The sequence below is a fragment of the Canis aureus genome, chromosome 20 (assembly GCF_053574225.1).
Source record: "Canis aureus isolate CA01 chromosome 20, VMU_Caureus_v.1.0, whole genome shotgun sequence".
Classification (NCBI taxonomy): Eukaryota; Metazoa; Chordata; class Mammalia; order Carnivora; family Canidae; genus Canis; species Canis aureus.
In genome coordinates, this window is record NC_135630.1 from 38,165,228 (window position 1) to 38,180,143 (window position 14,916).

Genomic DNA, 14,916 nt, shown 5'->3' on the forward strand with positions numbered 1-14,916 from the left:
GCAGGCCCCACACTCAGAGGAAGGACTTCTAGGCTCTTTCTGAGTCTTGATGGGGCTGGACTCGGGGGGTGGCGAGGGAAGAGCTAGGACCAGGCTCGGGACAAGCAGGCCCTCAAGCAGCATGATGAGGTGCTCAAGCCATCAACCCCTTTCTCTTTTCATCCTTGCTGTGTGGATAGCTTTGTGTTGCTGTTCCCATTCAAACAATGAGAAGCACAGGGACAGGGGACCAGTTGATACTTGCAAAGCCGAGTATTGGTGTCATGTTTTTTCCATTTGCTGAAAGGAGTGATTTCTGTATACCCCCTTCACCATTTCTCTGTTTCCCTCATTCTTTTAGCCGCGTCCTTAGGGATCACTGGGCCACCGTTTCCCAAGGCGGGGGACAGTATCTCCTCCAGGGTTTGCAGAATGATTGTAGATTATAGATAGTGGTAGGCAAGGTATAAACCCACTTTGGCTTGCATGGTGAGAAAGGGAGTCCCTTTTGAGTACTCACCTACCCTTCTGATAACATTAAGGGGGTGTCTAGCATTTGTTGATTTCCCTTTTGCCTTCCACACTGGCTAGGAGTTAGCCAGAATTTAGTAAATTGTTTTGTTTACATTCACCCATTTTTAGTGACTTTTTAAGGTGTGATTCCAATGTTTCATTTAGAGCAATGATGTGAAGCTTCCTGATGAATAAATTTAAGTTCTTTTTTTTAAAAGAAGGGGGATGATTCAATTCAGATACAAAATACTTCAAGCAGTTCAGGTGACGAGAAAATAGGACAAAAATCAAGAAGGTAGGAAGCAGGTGATTGAAATGTAAGAAGTCCTAAACTGGCAGGACCCAGAAAATTAACATTTAGAGGAATTGAAGTCTTGAGGTCTTAAACTGCCACAGTCACCTAAATCAACTTATATCTCTTCATTTGGCAATTTATTTATTTGGATTTTTGTTTGGTTTGGTTTTGGTTTTTGCTTGCTTGTTTCCATCTTGAAAAGTCTGACACTGTGCTTCAGGTCGGCTCGCCTCCCAGTCCAGACTCCTCTCCATGCTCCTATGACTGTAACACCCTTTGCTTCAGGAGAGAGAGGACCCAGCGGGAAGTGGCTGCAGTGTGTACACAGATCCCACATGCAGTGGCAGGTGACAGAGTAGCCAAGCAAAAGGAGCTTAGACAATATTGGGCTATTATTTGTCACCTAACAAGAAACCTTAAGCAAGGCTTCTGATGCAAAGAGATGTCAAGATTTGCCCAAATCAATAAACTTTAAAAACATTCTGAGTACAACCATAAGTGAGAGATCTTCTGTGGTATTTTAGGGGTTGCACCAAATAACTCAGGTAGAAGCAAATATCTATTTCCCCTTCATGTCCCAGTGATGCCACCCATTTAGCCTCAGGGGAGGGGCGTGACACCTGCTATCATATCAACAGGGAGTGGATGAGACAAGGGGATGGAGGGAGGGGTCTGCAGTCGGGGGTGTGAGCTGGGCAGCATGTGGCAGGTGGGAGCCAATGCAGAGCCAGGCAGGGGGGATGGGGCCAGCTTGCAAGGTGGGACTTGAGACATATACTTAGGCCATCAAAGGTAGAAACGTGGACAGAGTAGCTGGCTCCAGGTTCCAGGTAAGGAGCATAAGCAGGGTGGAGCTCAAAACCTAGCCCAGACCTATAATGTCTCTGCGTATCTGTCTAGCCTCATATTGTACCAATTTTTTTATTAAAGTATAACAGATACAAATTAAAGGGTGTACATTTTAAGCATGTAGTTTAATGAATTTTCCCAAACTGAACACACCCATGTAACCAGCCTCCCAATCATGAAACAGCTTATGGCTAGCACCCTAGTAGCCCCTCATTACAGGCTTCTAGTCATTAACTCTCCAAAGGAGAACCACAGCTCAGCTTTGGCATCTTCTATATGCACATTTGTGTAAGTGTACCTGTCTGTGTCTGATTTTGCTCACTTATCCTTACGTTTGCGAGACTCCAGCGTACTGCTGGGCATAGAGGCAGTTCATTCATTCTAATTGCTGAATAAAACAATCCAATGTGAATGGGCCACAATTTATTTATCCATCTTTGTGTTGATGTGCACTTGGGTAGTTTCCAGTTTGGAGATATTACCAACATTGCTGTTATGAACATTTGAGTACATGTGTACAAATGCACAAATGTACGTCTTCCTGTGAGGTATTTTCCCAGGAGGACAATGGTCAGGTCATAGGGTCCAGCCAATTTTACACTATTCTTTTGCTTGCTCCCTTTGCTTCCCTCCTCAGGGTCTTCCCACACCGACCATTTACTATTCTTGGTACAATCCCCACCCCCAGCCCTTCACCTGGCTAGTCCCCACTTGTATTGAGATTTGGCATAAAACGACACTTCCTTAGGGAACCCTCCCCAAAACCTCCTGTTCTGCACACTCCATACTTTACTAGGCTTCCTCTTTGTAGCCCTAAGCACAACCACTATGTAATCCTCCACCTCATGCTGCCTCCCTGTGTTGACCATAAGCTCTATGGAGAGAGCGTGTGAATGTTCTACTGAGTCTCCAGAACCCAGAATAGTGGTAGCACAATAGTGAGTTTTAAATAATTATTTACTGGATGTGACTGGCACACAAGGGCAGCTCCCTTCTAAGCAGCCAAGGCTTCAACTGACGGAGTACATTGAATTCTTCAGAGGAATCTTCCAGTATCCTTATAGATGATGAGCATCATGTTGATTAGCTCCTTCCTCAAATCTCCCTTATGATGAACAGATTTGTTTCCAGGGCCCAGCCCACAGCTAAGTCTGCAGGTGGAAGACAAGACACCCTTGTATGAGGAATATGGGGAGGGACACAGGTTTCTCAAGTAGCCTTTCAAAGCAGGGTCTGCTTCCAAGTGAAGTGAGTGCAGTTTGCTCAGAGGGAAGTCATCTCCAACCTCTTTCTCCAGCTTCTCCCTTTACTCTGAGGACATTTTCTTCTTTTCACCCCTTCTCTGGACTGTAACAGCTAGTATCCCACCAAGCCTGAAAGTATTGGCAGACCCTTCGCCCCCACATCATGGCAGCCTCCATTCCTTGTTGGCATTAAGACTCTAATCCATACAAAGATGTTAACATTTAAGAGCTCTTTCATGAGTACAAAAACCAAAACACAATTTTAGAAATGTCTTTTCAGATTTATAAACCCAAATTAATTTTTAATAGAAGTCAGTGATTGATATAAGTAGCAACAATACAAACACACAGCATAAATGCGAAATAAATATGGGTATTTATTTCTATGTGCCTAGATATTTAGAGCAACCACTCTTGTATCATGAGACTTTCTGTGAGTGCTTGGGACTGGACAGCACCACAAGGCACTCAAAAAAGGAAGAAGTGGAATAGTGATTAGTAGTTGGAGACACTGTTCTTGGCTAACCAACCCCTCCCCTAAGGCTGGAAGTATGGGCAGAAATGGATGCTGGGGTTGACAAGTCTCATGAATGGGCATGCCATGGCCTCCCTCTTCATCACTGCATTCCAACCAGTGTTCTCTTACCATATGAGGGTGCCATTCTGCTACTGCCATTAACTGTAAAGAAAGAATCAGTCTCATAGAGGGTGATGAGACCGTAGTCAAGAAAAGTTTATGGTATACAATGCTTTTCTATTTTATGAGAAAATACAGATATTAGGGTAAGAGATTAAATAATGCATGTATTTAGAATCCATTATCTATGCATAATATTATTTACTAAAGTGCTAAAAATTTACCATTTTTTTTTAAAAAATGAAGCATCAAGTAACCAAAAGTAATGAAGAGAATAAAGAAGGATTTTAACTTTAAGGAATAAGGAAGGATTCAGGACATACTGCATCTTTGTATTTCTAGCTCAAAAAATCAGTGCTGATTGATCTACTGGTTCTTTCAAAAAAGTAGAATACCGGAAGACAAACTGTCCCTTCCTCCCACTTTGAAGGGTGTATATTCACCTCCCAATTGACATGACCTGATAACCATGATTTGTCTACTCCAGGGGCATCTGGGTGGCTCAGTGGTTGAATGTCTGCCTTTGGCTCAGGGTGTAATCCCGGGGTTCTGGGATAGGGTCCCCCAGGGAGCCAGCTTCTCCCTCTGCCTATGTCTCTGCCTGTCTCTGTGTATCTCTCTCATGAAGAGATAAATAAAATATTTTTTTTAAAAAAAAGAACTTTATGGGGATCCCTGGGTGGCTCAGCGGTTTAGCGCCTGCCTTCGATCCAGGGCATAATCATGAAGTTCCAGGATTGAGTCCTACATCAGGCTTCCTGCATGGAGCCTGCTTTTCCATCTGCCTGTCTCTCTCTCTCTCTCTCTCTCTCTCTCACTCTCTCTCTCATGAATAAATAAATAAAATCTTTAAAAAAATAAAAAAGAACTTTATTGAAGTATAATTTGTTAGACAAGTATTTGCTTGAAACCATTACAATGGTGATCTAGGTCAACCCCTAGTCAAGCAGGGAAGAGGATGATTTTGCTGTAAGTGGCCCTTTCCAAACTCCCTTCTGATTTTTGTTTGTGTTTGTTTGTTTGTGGTATAATCAAGTGATGAGCTCTATTTGGCTGGAAATATAACATTGGAAAAGGTACACAGGTGCATACCTACAGCTATAGGTCAAGAGAGGATACTCAGGATTTCTGAGAACAAAGTCCAGAATACCTTATATCCTCTATGCTCCAGGCTTGGTATGCATTAACTTATATTATTAAAATATAAAAATAATGAAATAATCTAGACCTGAAAGGCACTAGCTCAAGGGCTAAGCTAGATAGACCCACAGTCCCTTTCTCACAATTGGCAAGTTAAAAAAAAACTATGAAAAGTAACAGTTTTATCATAACTCATTTGGCTACTTGAGATTATTTATACTCTTTACTGACCTCACCTAGTGGAAATATTCCCTCTGCAGGAATGCTTCCCCGTTTGGTGGAGGGTGCTGCTCAGATACTGCTCTGGCTGTTACTTCATATGGACAATAATACTTCTCTCAAATCCAAAGCTGATTTCTGAAACACATCAGGCCCCAAGGATTTCAGACAAGGTAACGTGTGTGAGTCTGCCCTATATCCAGGAGGATACAGTCCAAAGAATCAAAGCTCAAAGAATCAAAGTCCAAAGAATCAAAGCTCAGTGGGTATCCAAAGTGAAAAGGTTCCAAGCAGAACAGATGGAAAGTCCAGGACCATCTTGCAAGGAAGATGCCAAGAGAGATAGTAGGATGTAGAAGCTGAAAACTAGAATACTTCCACTTCACAGACCAGATTCCATCCCAAGAGACATGGACGCATGTAGAGATTTTCCCAGGCCACTAACAAAAGTTGGCTCTCCATATCCCACCTTCCAGGCAGTCAGCATGGCCACCATCCTCATATGGCCCCACACCCTCATCACCACTGCTGGGCTTGCTCACCTTCAAATGTTTGCATATTATTAATCATAATGATGAAAGCTACACCTTGAGATGCTTTCAGTGTGTGCTGTATCTTCAATGTCCATGCCCACACTGCCCAGCTCAGGGCCTGGCACTTAATAAACACTTAATAAATGGGCTCAATAAATCTTTAATGAACATGTACAATATGTTACTCTTCATAATGGGGTTTTATATGCATTATCTTATTGAATCTTCAAAATGACCCTGTGAGTCAGGCAAGTGAAATGAATCCCAAGGAGGTTAAGGTACTTGCCCACGATCATAGCAATCAAACAGTTCTGCTGGGACTTGCACCAAAGTTGTCTGGTTAAAAATCCTATTCTTCTTTGGCATCATGTGCTTTCCTCCTATGTAGACCAAACTCTCAGAATGGAAAGGGATCTGGGAAAGATGTCTGGTCACAGGAAAGATCTGGCAAGAAGAGAAGCAGCTGATGAGCTATTAGCAGGTATCTGCTAATAAGTAGGGCCATGGGGAAGGGGTGTTATTATGCCCTCACCTTGTCTATCTGCATGGGAGGTTAATCTGGCAAGAAGTCCAGGCCTGCCAGGAGGAGGGGGGGTGCCATGAATGCACCACATAAAGGTCATAGAGGGACCAGAGCCCATTCCAGGGCACCCAGGATCCCAGCACCACCAAACCCCTCATCTGCCTATGTGGAGCTGATCTTGGGACCAATGAAGGGATGGAGACTTCCAAAGTTTAATGGAGAAAGCAAGGACTACCTAACAGGAAGACAGTGGAGACGGTGGGACTAGCACCCACGTCAGGTGATGAGATGCTGAGCTTGCTGCCAGAACCCCCATAAACAGCCTCCAGAGATGAACCTGCCCGAGGTGAGGACGCCGCCTCTCGCTGTGAGAACAAGTCTGGGAGGGAGGTACTGGCCCCGCATGAAGTCATCCCAACACTCCTCCAGGGGAAGCATGATTCAGCCTGGGTCCCCATTGCCCCCCCACCCCCACCCCTGCGGACTCTCCCTGACCTCCAGAGAAGGGTGCTGGGTCTGAAGGCAGAGGGGTGAGCCCATGTCCTGGGATCCTTCACATTCTTCAGTGATGAGCAGGGTCTGAGGAGCCCACCCCTGCTCCTCAGCTATACACAGCAGAGAAGGGAGCAGGTATTTCACACTCAGGATATCTCTTTTTTCCAGCAACATCACCTGGACCCCCCTTCCCTCCTGCAAGCTACTCAAAAGCTGGTCAAAAGTGTGCTGTGTGAATTCCAGGTCAGGCCTCTAATTCCCTGGTAGAGACAACAGCATAGGCCTCACCACGATATCCTCTTCTATTCCCGGCCTGACCCAGGCCAACCAGGAGGAGAAGCTTCAGGGAGCCTTCTTGTTTCTTCCCTACTTAGGAACTCCTGCCCTGCCTCTTCATCACAGAGCCCCAGACTGTGTTTTCCTGTGGGTGCTATGCTCACCACAAGCCCATGTGCTTTACAGACGCGGTTCGTATGATTAGGTGAATGTCAGGATCACCTGCACTTCCAGAAGTTTGTTCAATGCAAAGTCCTTGGGTCTATTCCAGACTTGCCAAACCAAGACATTGGGATGGAGGATAAAGCCCTGGAATCTACATTTAAACAAGCTCACCCGTAGATTCTAATGTAGATGCACAGAACATTCTTAGAGAGATACCTTTTATAGATTTGGTATATTTGGGTTTTAATATTTCTATTTATTTGTGTGAGAGAGAGCATGAGTGTGGGGAGAGAGAGAGAAGCAGACTCCCCTGATGAGCAAGGGGCCCTATGCAGGGCTCGGGCCCAGGACCCCGGGATCATGACCTGAGAGGAAGGCAACTTAACCAACTTACCAACTTAACCACTTAACCAACTGAGCCACCCAGGCACCCCTAGACTTGGTGTATTTGTATCATTCCCTCCTCTTGGCTGTGGCACCCAAGGCTGCACTCTGCTGCCAGGCTTTAACTAAATAAGCAGAGCTTGGATATTTGTGGTGATCAGAATAACATCCCCTCCCCTCAAATGTCCATGTCCTAATCCACAGGATTGAGGGAATCAGGGTGCAGGTAGGTGTAAAGTGCCTGATCGGTTGAGCTTCAGATAGTGCAATTATCCTGGATTATCTGCATGGGTCCAATGTAATTACAAGGGATCTTGAAAATGGAAGGAGACAAAAGAGGTTAGAGTGGTTTGATGTGCTGATGATGATGGAGGAAGGTGGCCAGGAGCCCGGGAATGCAGGAGCGTCTATAAGCTGGAAAAGGCAAGGAAACCAATTCTCCTTGGAGCCTCCAGGGAAGAAGAATACAGCCTTGGATTAGATTAGCTCAATTAGACCCATAATAGATTTCTGACCTATAGAGCAGTAAGGTAATAAATCTGTGTTGTTTTAAGCCACTAAATTTGTGGTTAATCTGTGAGGTCAGCCATTGGAAATTGATATAATACCAAAGACTGGACTGCCACATTCAGGAAACCTTGCTGGGTTCCATGTGTAGGGGGCCTTATGACTCCGTGGTGCCATCAGTATGTCTGCCATCTTCGATGCCTAAAAGACAGAGGCCTAAGACAGGAAAGAGGTCTCTGGATGAATTTCCATCTACCTCATGAGGATAATACTAATAATCATAATGGCGAAGAGGCATTAAATGTTTGCTATGTGCTGACTGTTCTACATCTCATTTAATAATCAAAACCATTAATGCAATGCCTTGTTTTCAAGTAAATTTTATTTATTTATTTATTTATTTATTTATTTATTTATTTATTTATTTATTTCAAAGATTATTTATTTATTTGAGAGAAAGAGGTGGGGGGGTGTGACAGGGGCAGAGGGAGAGGGAGACAGAGAGAATTTCTAGCAGATGCCCCACTGAGCACAAAGCCAAACATGGGGCTTGATATCACAACCCTGAGATCATGACCTGAGCTGACAGGGACATTCATGTGAGATTATCCCAAGTGTTCTGGAAAAGATTCAGGGTTTTTAAGGCTGGGGTCCAGACTCTTCCTCTCCATCAGCCACTGATACACTAGGTAACCTTGAGCAAGACACTTGATCTCTTTCCATCTCACCTGAAAATAGAAATGATGACTCCAACATGTCCCCATCTTACCTGGCTGCTATGAAAACCCAATGAGATCATGTTTGTGAGCCTGCTCTGGGAATTACAAAAACAGCACACCCTTATGGAATCTTACGATGGCTATTATTTAATTTTTATAACTTGAGGTGAGTGTGGTTCATTATTGCTGTAATTAGTAATAATTATTCTACTAAACCACACCAGAGAAGAGAATGTTCTCTCAGTGGCTTCTTCAGCAGGATCTGTTGTGTAAGCATTAATAAAAAAAGAAAGAAAGAATGAAAACCACTCAACAAAGCTGCAATGTTCTGACATATTACTGTGCAGAATGTCCTATTTTTTTCCATTTTTAGAAAAAGAAAATTTGAAAGAATAGCACCTTGAACATTAGGGTAAGATCTGATTCTGCATGAAAGGATTCCCTTTTTTTTAAAAAAGATTTATTTATTTATTTATTTTTATTTTAGAGAAAGAGAGAGAGCAAGCATGCATGTGCCAGTGAGCAGGGGAGGGGCAGAGGGAGAAAGAGAGAGAGAATCTTAGGCAGGCTCCACAGTCAGTGCAGAGCCTGAGGTGGGGCTTGATCTCATGACCCTGAGATCATGATATGAGCTGAAATCAAGAGTCAGACGCTTAACCAACTGAGCTACCCAGCACCCCAAGGATTCTCTTAAGTGAAAATATACTTTCAAAAATGACTTTTCATCAGGGATCTGGAAGCAAGCTCAGTGTGACCACCATGTTGACTCCAGTGGGACGTATGAGGCATGTACACCCTAGAGATCAAGGTGGGAGGCACCCAAAGAGCACCCCATGTGGAGGATGGCTCACCACCATCCACAGGGTGCAGGGCCATTGCCAAGTGTCCAGAGTCACCAGGGGCCCCTAGGATCTACCACAAAGCTCCAGAACTCCTAGGACAAATTACTGAACCAGATTCAAGTCTGTCATTTCTTCCTTCATTCCTTCCTTCCCTCTCTTTTTTTCTTCACTCTCTCCTTCCTTACATTTCTTTTGACTCCCACAGGCACAGTGTTACCTACCCCGGCTGTTTCATGAACCTTGTGGTCACGCCACCCATGCTGGATTGAACTGGATATTTAGAACCTCACCTCAGGCACAGTCCCCACTAGGAATGGTGGTAATAAGGACAGAAAAGTAGTGCTACCGCTCCTGAGCCATGTCTCCCTTGATTGTTATAAACTAATATTTGGAGGCAACTGTCTCCTATTTCTCTGTACTTCATTGATGCGACGCCTAGACAAATGTTGACATTGCGTAGGAGTCCTTAGGTATTCCAGAATCTGGTGAATGTTTTTAATGAGCATGGGTATGTTTTCCACCAAGCTCTCCTTGGGCAGTTTTTAGTGACTTGTCAACAGATCCCACATTTAATTGAAAATAAAAGAACTAACATGGATTTTTAAAATCTTAATACTAATTCTAAAGCCAGTGAATGTTGCTGGTGGGGGTAGGTTTGGTACATCCTCTCTGGAGAGCAACGTGTGTCAAAAAGCCTTACTGATGTTTTTGCCCTAAATCTAACAAATTAAATTTTAATTATAATTTTACAAGTGATACTGCTTGTAAAAATGTGTCCTCATAATTATGGATGTGCACAAAGATTTGTCTTCAAGGATATTTATTGTGTGATTATAATAGAGAAGATCTGGAAACAACATAAATGTACAATAATAAAGCCTCATTAAATACATTATGATACAATCAAAAAATGGAACGCATTTGCAACCCTTAAAAATTAGCTATGGAGGAGAACGAACAACACAAAAAGTGCTTATGATCCATTAGAGGATAAACAGTTTTAAAAAGTCTGTGTAGTCTAATCAAATTTTGTCAATTGAAAAAAATGCTGAAAAAGAAACTCCCTCAAGGAGCTCAGTAAATAAATGAATGAAACATGACATCACCTGCCACGTCCAGTACTTCTGCCGAAGCACTGTTCATATCACCCATGAACAAACATGGGAATTCCCTCCTTGGGTGCCACCACCTTGGCTTAAAAATCCTAACATTTGTGGATCTGGCTTTCTGAATGTCATCCTTACCTCCCTCCCAACCCAGACTCATGATTCCTTCCTGCCTGCCCTGCTTCTCCTAGTGCTTTGTCTTCTTCCTCCTATCCAGACTCCCCTCTTCCCTGGCTACCTCAGCACCCTTCTCGATATCCACACTGTCGAGACTTCCTTATTATGGACCTCACCTCCTAAAGGTTTACAGAAAAGGGTGACAACTAAGAACCAGATGCTCCCACCTGTCCTCTCATACCCATGGCAAATATTGCTAAGTGATCAGGCCATCTCTAGCTCTATCTGGGCCAATGAATTAATGACATGTTGCTAGGGAGAGGATTGGCCTCTGTTGCTTAACACACTGTTGGTTCTGGTAGTAGGCACTGTGGTAGGCAAATAATGAAGATATTTGGATGTGGGAGGAACAAATGAAACCACAGAAAAGTAACATATACTAAACACCACATGCCAAGCTTTGGTCTTAAGCAGCTAATGTGAATTATTTCTAACCCTTAATCTTCACAACCATCTACAAGGAAGTTACTGTTATTACACCCATTTCATAGATGAGGAAATTGGGGCTCAGAGAGGTGAGTACCTACATAGGATCACTTCGCTAAGAATTGGTACTAGTCCAAATTCAGGTCCAGAGTCTTCTCTTTAACCATTATGATATTGCCTTAAGGTCTTTAATGACCAACTGATTTCATGGGGTCTTGGGAATAAATATCTAGTTGGAGGCCTATGTGAGAGTTCCCAGGATATTCCCTTTTTCTGAAATTGCCCTGGGAGAACATTCACTCATCCTTAGACATCTAAGTCACTTCTTACCATCTGTCTGAAGTTTTCTCTGATTTATTTATGCCAGCACTTTTTGTACCTCATCCTATGCCTTCACTCGCCAGCCTGGAGTGCAAGTCTGTGTTCTGTTGTAGGTCTTCTTTGTTGCATTATGACTTCCTTAGGAATAAAGTCCCATAACTTTCTCATTTCTTAATTCTCACAGTTTAGCAAAGTATCCAGCCCTTGCCAAGCCACGCAGATAAATTAATATGGTCTATACTTCCATGATACGCCTTTCTAGGCTGATTATCACAACTTAGCACTTCTCAAAGATAGGCTAAGTTGTAGTTTGTTTTTTGACTGGATACTTACAGTCTTTAGTGGGGACTGTTAGCACATCAGAATGAAGAAGTTGAGAAAATGAGGACTCCCCAGAAGATACAGTACTGCAATCTTCTCTGGACGTATATTTCATGAAGAGGCCTTGCCCAGAGAATGAGTGTGAGCATTCTAGTTCTCTCCTAGTAAGGTAACAAGATGCTGTATTTAAATACCATTCACCATGGCATCCCCGAGCAGAGTTTCTCTGCTACTGAGCTTGTGAATCACCTGCCTCCAGCCCTTCTAGTTGCTTTGATCAAGGGAGGTTTGGGAGGCCACAAAACTGATTCTGTGGCAGGAAATCAGCATTAACTTCCTCCAGCTCCTTCTAACCAAAGGACTCTGTGGGGCTCCAAAGTGCTCACGGGCTTGCCAGGAGAGTCGGACAGACACAGTAATGCAATGAGAAAGCTGTGAAGGGCGAAAGTTACATTCTTTTAAAAAGTGGGGGAAGCTTCGGACTTAAGTAAAAGAAAGTGGACCTAAAGCATACATGAATATGGAATTTGTGCCAACCTGCTCAGGATGGGCCATCAGGAGGCATGACATGATGTCCTTTCAGCTGACACCTATGTGAACTAAATGATGCTATGGCCTGAGGAACAAGAGATGTGATCCACGATGAAGCCCTCCTCATCTCAGGACCTGGGTTTCTTCACTGTAAAGTGAAGCAAGCTGTAGGATCACCTTGCCTTCTTCCTTCTCAAATGTTCTCATGCATTTTGGGAACCCTCTGAGTGATAACATCTAAATGAGGTCTCTGATTTTACCCATTAGTTTTTAGGGATAAAAGATAAAAATTTCAACTCTAACAAGGGTTTATTTTTTAATTTAATTTATTTTAATTTTTTTCTAACAAGGTTTTAAAAGGACTTAAGTAATATGTTTTACTTTATTTTTTAAAAAAGATTTTACTTATTTCTTCATGAGATGCATGAATAGAGGAAGAGACATAGGTAGAGGGAGAAACAGGCTCCCCACACAGATCCTGATATGGAACTCGATCACAAGACCCCAGGATCACAACCTAAGCTAAAGGCAGACACTGAACCACTGAGCCACCCAGGCTCCTATGTTTTGCTTTAATGATAGACAGGAGAGGAAACCTCTCCATCTTAGTGAGGGTCCACAGAATGTGAAGTCAGTCATTTATGATGATAGAGCTATACTTCAATCATAACCCTTGTCCCAGCCTGGCTATAGTCTGCATCTCTCTGCTCCAAGATGTATGTCTAACTCACGTCTGGATGTAGCTATCGCTGTATCTTGGGCAGTGGGTGACATCAGAGAGGTGTTTAGCAGATAAACAGTGAATTGCATTGAGTAGACTAGAAATCTACTTTGAAACACTTTCCTATTAGACACCCACCCTTGCATTTCAGATGGGTTGAAGACCTCTTTACTAACATGAGCTGGTTCTCAATCATGAGGTGGTTTTGATGGCACAAGATAAAGAGGCCTCTGGCTTCCCAGAAATACAGGGGGAATGGGAGCATTAGGAATGCCCAGCTTAGCTAAGGTATCTTTCCAGTAAATGGTAGAACAAAATAAAAAATAGTTCTGTCAGACTCTGAAATCTTTGGTTTTCTACTATGCAAAGGAGATTTTTTCCCCCATAGTCACAGAAAGCCCAATGTTCTAGGTGTAAACTAAGTCAACAGAAGCAATTTGAAGATGCCCAATACTTAGGACCCTACAGATAGTTTCTCTGTTAAAACGTAGAGGGACATTTGGCAATACCAAAAGATCATAGAAATCATTGGAATCCCAAAGAAAGATCTTGCCTGCCCCTGATATGAGTAAAATGGGCCATCCATCTCCTCTACACATGTTCTACTCTCCCAGAGAAGGAGGTCAGATGGAGAGCCTCCCTGGTAGCTATTTATCACAATGATGTCAGCATAAGAAACTGTGGCCTCTGGGTGTTATTCTGTATGTTAGTAAATTGAACACCAATAAAAAAAAAAATAAATAAATAAAATCTTTAAAAAAAAAAAAAAGAAACTGTGGCCTCTCTGTCACTTTTTTGGAAAAGGATAAGCTCTTTGGGGTGTAATGAGGGGGCTATTGGTGGAATGCGGGTGAAAGCTCTGCGTTACAGGCCACCATGAACAATGGCTGGCTGTAGTAAAACTACATGATCCGAACATCCCTGTTACATTGAAATTTAAGCTGGAACAATGGTTTCAAACATTTTTTAAAAGCCTTGGTGCTCTTTTTCAAACAAAATGTTAAGAAAACACCAGTATATAAAACAGATACAAGCAGATGTGATTGAAACTAAGCTGGGGGGAACCCGTGACTCCACTCCCTCATTTGTTCCCTCCATCCTAGAACACAGGATGCAAACCCCTGGGCCCAAAGATACAGCTCTAAAGTGGCTTTTTTTTTTTTCATATCAAGACCCAATTTCCTCTTGACTGTCATTACAAAATTAGAGATACACTCTTTAGTAAACAAATTGACATCAATATGAAAAAATATCATACTTAAGAATGGACTAAGCCTATCCCACTTATTGAAAGAAGACAATGTGAAATGCTGCTCTAATCTTGTTTTCTTAGTCATTGCCAAGTACCCGGGGGTATTTTATGGTGGCCAAAAGCCTAAAGGTCCAAGGGAAACTCAACAATGTCAGCTTGGCTGAAGCATACACAACGGACAGAAGAATCCCTTGGCATCCAGTCATCTCTCTGCCCAACATTCAACAGGAGGGCAGCGTAGAAAGCAATCGAGTAGAGTGTTGACAGAATTAATCAGGCTCCATTTTCCAGCTTCCTTTTGCTCCCTGGGCTAAGAAATTAGAAGGCTCTGGCTGAATCGGATACACTTTGAGATTTCCCCAGAAACACAGTTTTCCTGGGGAAATAAAGCTAATGAAAGTAGAGGTTAACTATATTTGATTTCTTCAAAGCCCACTGCCTGATTTTATGTGACCTGCCTGATTTTTTAGAGCTTAAGTTCATGGCTCAGTGCCACTACGTTGCTCAGAAAAGACACAGGAAAAACATTTGTGAATAAATCAGAAAGTCCTAGTCCTGATGCCTTGCAGGTGGATGGCACTCATCTGACATCAAAGCCCTTTCACAATCATTTCAATAAATCATACGAAATATCTACCACTTATTAAATGTTATCTCTAATTCTTATCATGGTAAACCAGCTAGGTACTATCCCTCAATTTTACAAAACTAGAAATTGAGCAAGATCAAGAATAGAAGCCC

General features: G+C 42.8%; 1 long non-coding RNA gene across 2 annotated transcripts in view; it reads right to left on the bottom strand.

Annotated features, from left to right (window-relative positions):
* The window catches only part of LOC144291711 (uncharacterized), a 211,727-nt gene that overhangs the window by 26,595 nt on the left and 170,216 nt on the right, over positions 1-14,916 (bottom strand). Inside the window, exon 7 of one of the 2 annotated variants that reach the window (XR_013359110.1) lies at positions 2,598-2,787. This is a non-coding gene — a long non-coding RNA (uncharacterized LOC144291711). Of the gene's footprint in view, positions 1-2,575; positions 2,788-14,916 lie in introns of those variants that run through there. The other variant, XR_013359109.1, reaches the window with a different exon arrangement.